The 8,797-nt window shown below is 34.0% G+C and overlaps 1 long non-coding RNA gene across 1 annotated transcript; it reads left to right on the forward strand.

The window, feature by feature from the left end:
• The first annotated feature begins 220 nt into the window (after positions 1-220).
• On the forward strand, positions 221-1,977 carry LOC128668565 (uncharacterized). The gene is made up of 3 exons (XR_008404193.1): positions 221-245; positions 1,210-1,310; positions 1,713-1,977. It is a non-coding gene; the product is annotated as an uncharacterized LOC128668565 (long non-coding RNA).
• Positions 1,978-8,797: the final 6,820 nt, after the last annotated feature.

Below are 8,797 nucleotides of genomic sequence, written 5' to 3' on the forward strand. Positions count from 1 at the left end.
TCAAGCTTTAAAATACTTTTTACAGAAATGATCTATGAGTTTTAGTTTTACATATATTGCTTACCAGACCTATGACCCGTGTTTTCCTACTGCGTAAGATAAATTTTGCGTCTTAGAACAATTTATCACAAAAAAACAGAAGTTATCATTGGAAATGTCAAAGGACACAATTATTAATTAATAAAAGCCAGCAATCCCCGGATCGGTCACATAGAAGCTTGTGAAACTGCAGGAAACAACAATCGGTAATAAATAGTAATTGCTTGTATAGTTTTACTTATAATTTATATTATATTATATTATATTACTTCATTTACAAATAATATAGTAGAATATTTTTTATAAATTATGCGATAGTCTCTGGATTAATTACAGTATTTTCATCTTACACTGCAAAAAATCAGGGGTGAATACGGATTATATTTCAATGCGAATTCACTCCGTCACTCAGTGTTCCGTTGTTTTAATAACTAAGTAAATATATATTTAGCAGAAACAGCTGATGATAAAAAATATAATAATTACTGTAAATAATTGATTCAGATACTTCTAATTAAACCAATAATAATATGCTATTAATTTATAAAATGTTTTAGTAACTCACTAACTTATAATTTCATATACTCTCTAAACATGAATATGTAAAATAAGTAAATAAATATTTACTAATTCGGAATGTTAATCAAACCGCTTTTTGAAATTAGTGGTTTGGCTCGCACTTGGAATTAGTGAATATTCACTTATTTTCACTAATTCATATTTAGACAGTAATTCATGGTAGTAAACCTAAATTATTGAATAGCTATAGTGACATAATTTTTTTCGGGAATATTTGATATTACGGTACAATATGAAATCTTAACTTGTAGCATGATTGATGTGGATGATACATTGTATTTGTAAATAGTTTTATTATCGGCTGATAAGAATTGTTTAAAATCATTTCGTGACAATTTATGGAAAGACAGCTCATAAGTACTCAATAGAAATATCTGCATATAAAAAACCTATAACTTCATTTTACATTAGTAATTTTTTCTGTGACTAATATTTTCTGAATCTTCCCTTTGGAACGAAATTCATTGTAAAGGGGAGTGAATAAATAAAAAGTTATTCACTCCGTGTTTACTCCGCAAATTTTTTACAGAGTATCTTAATAGTTTAGCTGCAATATTTAAATCAAACAATTATTTTATTTTTCTGTTTTAGGAAATAAAACTAGAAAAATGTCGAAAATAATTTTATTATTATCAATTTTGGTATTGTTTGTTATCTATCCTGGTGTATATGCATCATGTCCTGGCGGTTGGGTAAGTTATAATTATAACATAGTAGAAAACAAAAAATACAAGTAGACGTGAATAATTTAAAAAAAACTCTAAACTTAATTAATAAAAGTTTAAACTTGTAAAATCAAGTTTTGACATTTCAACCCTTAAATTCAACACTCAATAAATTAAAGTTGATATTAAATCTCAAGCAAGCTTGCGAAATTTGAATATTTGATACTCTTTACTTCATAGTCCTATAAGCTTTTAAATTTTACCTTTAACAATTCGCAGCTAAGTATTTTTTTTTCTGTGATTTTTAATTTCCTATCAGTACGTTAATTGAAAGTTGATAAAAAAAATCTATCGTTTTTACTTCTTGATACAGTAAAACAATTTCCATTGAAAAATGAAAAAGGCATAAAATATAATTTTTTTTTTTAGTGCCATCCATCACAAGGTTATGGCTGTTGTGAAGGAAATATTTGCTCTTCACATTTCTTACAAGGTACATGCGTGACCTATGCGGAACACGAGGCCATGCACGCTGTGGGAAAATGATTATAATAATTCAGTAAAAATTTATAAATGTATAAACGGAAAAAAAAATCTGAGCCTCGATTGGCCTTGGTTAGGAATCAAAATCAAGATTTAAATACGTTTTGACTCATGTAACCAACAATATAATAAAAAATACCTGACAAAAATATTAAAAACTACGTTTTTTAGATTGTTTTGTTGATAATATGATTTAAACTAACAACCAAGTTCGAAGACATTACATGTGTCTCCGTGTATTGTATCATTCAATAAAAATCTATTACTTACAAAATAAATTTTTAAGCTCCTGTTTCCATTCTTAAGAGATGTTTCTAATATTATTTAGGTAACCTATATAAAGTTGCTATTATTAAAAAAAAAGATCATTCGGCAGCTGAAATGGAAGGTAAATTTTTTAATTAATTGATATCAAAAATAGTTTTATACATACATATCTTGTTAGTGTATCGACACATCCCTGATTAAAAACTTCGATTGAATCCGATTGAAACTGATTGAAACTCAATCAGAATTCTATCAGTTTCAATCAGAAACAAATTTTCAATCAGAAATGTTCGGGAGCGTTCGAGGTTTTCGATTGAATTTCAATCAGATTCAATCGGACAACAATATTGTTTATTTTCTGATTGAATCTGATTGAAATATTTTAATCAGATTCAATCAGAAAAAAATAATTTTAATTTTCGATTTTTTTCCGATTGAATTTAATCAAATCCGATAGAAATATCTCAATCAGTTTCAATCAGATTCAATCGGTAAATATTAATTGTTTTAAAATTATTTTTCTATAGAAACCGATTTAAACTGATTGAGAAAAATTCAATCAGATTCAGTGTGAAAATAATAATTTATTTCTTGATTTTATCCCGATTGATCAATTTTTTATTTCTCTGTGTATAATGTTCTAATTGATTTTAAACTATCTTCCTGATGTGCTAGATATATAGCTTTGGTCCTTAGTAAAAATGAAACGAGGCACTGGCTAGCGTTTCGCTAGTGTCGCTAGAATCAATGCTAACGGTAGACGACAAACGAGGTGGCCCTCGTGTATTTTTAATAGGGGTATGCGTATTTTCTATGAGGTACGAGTAATTTAACATTAGACAGTATAAAAATTGTAAGTTTAATGTAGTATAAATCCTTTTTACTGCAGAATGTTCTACTGATTGTATCTTATAAACAGTGCACTTTAGCAATATCAACCTGTTTAGAAAATCTCATAGATTCTCATACATTCCCATAGAGATTTTATGAGAATGAATGAGTTCTATGAGAAGTGCTATATGGTTTAGTATAGTGCCTTATACAACTATAAGAATCTCTCGGATTTTTTTAGCAGGAAAGTATAATAAACAATTCCGTAGAGGACGAAATTTTCTAATAGATAGGTGCTATGCATCTTTTTCGTACGATGAGCCGTTTTTTTTTCACTATTAACAAAATTATATGAAACCAGTGAAAAATAGACTTTTGGAGCAGATAGAATCGACATAAATCAAGTTAGAGGAGCAATTTATAGACTTTCAAATTCAACAAATTCTCTGCAAATTAAAACTGGTTTCAAAACGATAGCTTAAAATCCGGCTAAGTTATAACAATTTAACAAAAATGTTATTCAATTAACATACTTTTTAAATGGAAAAATTTGATACTCGAGAGAAAGTACTTTAAATTAAATTTAAGAGCTGAAATTTTCAGGGAATTTTTTTCTCAATATAAACAACAAAATTTTCTTCAGTCTTCGCTCGACCGTTGAGGTGATCGGACCTAAGTCGGAACAGTGAGTACAACAAAAATAATAAGCGACTTCATACGTGTCACAGTGCTATAGTGTTAACTTAAGTGTAGTTACATTACTCTAGTTTAGACAAAGCCTGACGACAATTACCTAAGTTAGTGGATCCCTCTGGGAAATCCACAAAAATGTCTTCAGCTAATGTGAACTGTTCAAGTCAAAGTAAATCATACCTTAACGTTACAAAAAGTGTTAGTTTTCCAACTAAGGATCAAGCAATCGTTATCGATGCAACCACAGATGCCCAGATACAAGACTATATATATAGCCTATCCAGCCTAGTCAAACCGGAGCAAATCAAATTTATCTCCAGAATTTCTAATAACAGATTCTGCATATACCTATCTAGCAAGCAATTAGTAGAGAATCTCATAGAAAAGCATCCAAAGATAAAAGTCAACAACAGCATACTCCAGATCAGGCCCCTAATTTCAAAAAACATTAAAGTTGTTATCTCAAACGTATGCCCAATTATACCGCACGAGGTCATTGAAGAAGAACTACGTAAATCTGGAATCAAACTGACATCAGCCATCACGTTCTTGAGAGCAGGACTTCAAAATCCAGCTTTTAGCCATATCATGAGTTTTAGAAGGCAAGCTTACGTAGCACCCGAAGACAAACTTAAGCTTCCGGAATCGATACCAATTCTCTATGACGACACAAATTACCGCATATTTGTCTCTACAGATTCTCTATCCTGTTTTATTTGCAAAGATGAGGGTCACATTTAAGAAGTTTCAAGGAAATACTTGAAGAGCTTGAAACCCACTACACCAGTCAAAGTCCTAAAAACCGAACCACTCGCATCATTTTTGCCTTTAACAGCTATTTGGACTTTCAGAAATCAAGACTTGAAGCTCTTAAGCCTAATACCAGCACCAGCACACCTGTAACAACACCTGACGTCACAATATAAAGATTATCTATACACATACCATAGCCTTGCCATTCTCTGTAACTTAAGCATCAAACAAATACGAATAAGCATAAATAATACTATTAAATCTACTCATTATCAGAATGCTAATCTTACAATGGAATGTCAATGGATTTTATGCCAGAAAAGAAAAAATACAACTCCTAATATCAAACACCACGCCTGATATACTCTGTCTGCAGGAATCAAACTTTAAAAACACCACTGTGGATCAATCAGGGGATACGACTCACTCTTTAAAAATAGAACACACGCTGCTCACACCAGTGGGGGTGTAGTTATCTACTACAAGCCAACATTGAATGCCCATAGGTTGGAACTACGTACAAATCTTGAAGCTGTTGCTGCCATCATCAAAACGCCAAAAAAAATTACGATCTGTAATATATACATTCCAAACTCGACTAGCATATCAAAAGCTGAACTAGCCAACCTCAGGCAGCAACTACCAGAGCCGTACATAATAATGGGGGATTTCAATAGCCACAACCTCCTATGGGGCTCCGAAGGTACCAATAGGAGGGGTAAAATTATAGAGAGTTGGCTATCAGAAGATGACAACATGGTACTATTAAACAACGGGCAACCAACTCATTTTACAACAGCAACAGCTGAAGAAAGTGCCATTGACCTATCTTTCGCATCAGCTACCATAGCGCCTGAGACCGAGTGGCATGTGCTGAACAATCTCCACGACAGTGACCACTACCCAATTTTCTGTAGCTTACATAGTACAACAAAACCCCCACACAATATTCCAACCCGCTGAAAATTACAAGAAGCCGATTGGTTTAATTACAGGTATATAATAAATAGGGAACTATCCAAGATGAAGCCAACAATAGATCCTTCAAATACAAATATTGACGAAATAATAAATAATTTCACAAGCATTCTCCTTCTAGCCTCAAATAATTCTACCCTTCAAACCAATGGTGAAATACCGAAAAAACTAGTGCCCTGGTGGAACGAGAAATGCAAAAAGGACATCAGAGAGGCTAAGGCAGCACACAGGAAATACAAAAAACACCCAACAGTTGAGAATAAAGTTGAGTACAATAAAAAAAGAGCCCAAGCTAGAAGAACCACCAAGGAAAGTCAGCAAAATTCCTGGCAAACATTTGTGAGCTCAATTAACCTCCACACTCCAAGCACTATCGTATGGAAAAAAATTAACTCCATGAAAAATAACGCTACCTATACAACTTCCTTCGTAGAGACATCAGACGGCTCAACATTAACAGACCACAAGCAGATAGCTGATCACCTGGCTAACTTTTTTGCACAGAACTCTAGTGACGACAACTACCCGGAAAACTTTCTTAATATCAAGTCACAAATAAAAGAGGACAACGTATATAATCTAAATCAAAACATTGATCCCATAAACAGACCGTTCAAACTCGAAGAGCTCAAATCAGTACTGGCTAACTGTGGGGACACTAGCGCTGGGCCTGATAACATCCCCAATGCGCTGATCAAACAATTACCTGAGCAAGCTCTTAAACTCCTCCTGGAAATATACAACCACATCTGGACCAATCAGCTATTCCCTGACGTATGGAGAGAGGCGATCGTCATACCTATACCCAAGGCCAACAAGGACAATGCGCAAGCTAGTAACCACAGGCCGATTTCGCTTACATGTAATTTGTGTAAAATACTGGAGAAAATGGTCAGCAAAAGACTGAGTTGAACGATGAAAACTGGATCGATAACAGACAATTTGGATTCTGGCACCACAGGTCCACCACTGATTATCTTGTGCACTTGGAGACATACATCTGCGATGCATTCGCTAACAAGTACCATGTATTAGCAGCTTCACTTGACTTAGAAAAAGCCTTCGAGATGGTATCGCCAGATAAAATCATTAGTATCTTGAAAGAAAATGGACTCAACGGTAACATTCTTGGATTCATAACAAGCTTCCTGCACAAAAGAAAATTCAGAGTGAGATTTAATAATACGCTCTCAGATATATTTGAGACTGAAAATGAAGTAACACAGGGATCTATCTTAGGTGTCCTATTGTTTCTGATTGCAATCAATAGCATATTTACTGTCATTGATGCGCCCCTGAAAGCTCTACTCTTCGCGGACGACCTCACCATCCTGTGTACTGGAAAAAATCTGAAAACAACTACGAAACTACTACAAGAGACTCTAAACAAACTCTACCAATAGACACTAAGCACGGGCTTCAAATTCTCCCCATCAAAGTCTCAGTATATTCTTTTCACAAAAAAACGGCCAACTGAAAACTGCCAGCTCTATTTAAATTCTCAGCCCATATCCAGAACAGATCAGTTGAAAATACTAGGACTGACCAAGGACACGAAACTCTCTTGGCTACCCCATATTAAAATACTCAAGACTGACTGTCAAAAGAGAACTCACATAATTAAGGCCCTAGCATCCACCAAATGGGGTGCCAACTCACAAATCCTTTGCAACACCTACAAAGCATTAATAAGATTTAAGCTAGATTATGGAGCTATCGTATATGGATTGGCCAGCATGTCGAACCTAAAACTACTGGACCCAGCTCAATCGAACGCACTGAGATCTGCTTCAGGGGCCTCGGAACGAGCCCCATCACCAGAATTCTTTACGTTACCAACGAGCTGCCACTGAAGGACAGAAGAGCTGAAATAGCCAACATTGATGCTACCAAACTGGCCTTCACCAACCCAGATTTTCTCTCACATAACAAACACTTAGAAACTCAGTACCAGGAACACCAGAATCTTCCAAAGCCACTCAGGATCAGGCTGATGGACTATCTCGGTAGCATTAACTCTACCTTACCGCAGATATTCGAGCGTAAATTAAATCCCATTCCTCCATGGGAAAAGCTGAATATACTCACGGACTGGACCTTAAACGAAAGGAATAAAAATCAAACTTTGCGTGAAACCATTAAGAATCTCTTTCTTGAGTTACAGGACAAATACCTGAACCACCAGAAGTACTACACAGACGGATCTAAAAAAGATAATGAATCAAGTTACTCGATAGTTTCAAATGAGGAAATAATAGCTAACAGACTGCCTGACACCTACAGCATATTCTCCTATGAAGCCTATGCCATACTGGACCTGCTAGAAAGATTACTAAATAGACCAGCAGTGCCGGCGATAGTAATATTTAGTGATTCAAAACCAGTTATCCAAGCCATAGAAAACCACTCTGCAATAGATCCTATAATTTAAAAAATACATGCCTCCCTATACCTGCATCATGGTAGACATACACTAATCAACATCGTCTGGATACTCTCACACCAAGGTATTGATGGGAATGAAAAGGCTGATATGGAAGCTAAAAGAGCGCGTGATAAGACTAATATGCTACCAACCAAGTCAACACTAACCGACACAAAAAAATATATTCACAAATTATTTAGTATGAGATCGAATCTGGATCAGACAACAAGACAAGCTATAATCAAAGACAATATATTATCAAGAAAAGATCAAGTAATTCTGATTAGACTGATGATCGGACATACCAATCTAACGCACGCCTATCTGCTTGATAACAAAGATCCACCGACTTGCCCATACTGCAGAGGAATCCTTACTGTAAAACACCTCATCATAGATTGCCCATTTCTTCGGAACGACAGGACACAAGCCAGACTTCCAAAGGACTACGAAAGTAACTTCAAGACCACTGAACAACGCAAATCACTCATAAGATTCACTAAGCTAATTAATGTTTACAGTAAAATCTAAAACCATGGTCAACCTCTTGTAGTCGCTCATGACCTTGTAGTTAGTAGCGACTTTAAATAACTTAATAAAAAGAAAAAAAAAATTTCTTGTGTCGGCTAGAAAAAAAAATTTCGTTTCAAACGAAGCGGATTCAATTAGAAAATAATAATTCATTTATCGATTATTTTCCGATTGAATTCGATTAAATCCGACAGAAAATTTTCAATCAGTTTTAATCAGAAAATAATAATTCATTTATTGAATATTTCCTGATTAAATTCGACAGACAATTTTCAATCGGATTCAATCGGAAAATAACAATTTAGATAGTATTGATAATTATTAAAATTTGGGCAGATATGAATTTCATTTATCATTAATTCAGCAATTTTTAAAATATCCAAGTATAGAATTCTATCTGTCTTTCCAATTTAACCAATTTTTTAAAAAGTTAAAACAAGCATTTTTCAGGAATATATTAAAACTTTTTTTAAATAACTGTATTGATTGCATT

This window comes from Microplitis demolitor, chromosome 9, assembly GCF_026212275.2.
Source record: "Microplitis demolitor isolate Queensland-Clemson2020A chromosome 9, iyMicDemo2.1a, whole genome shotgun sequence".
Classification (NCBI taxonomy): Eukaryota; Metazoa; Arthropoda; class Insecta; order Hymenoptera; family Braconidae; genus Microplitis; species Microplitis demolitor.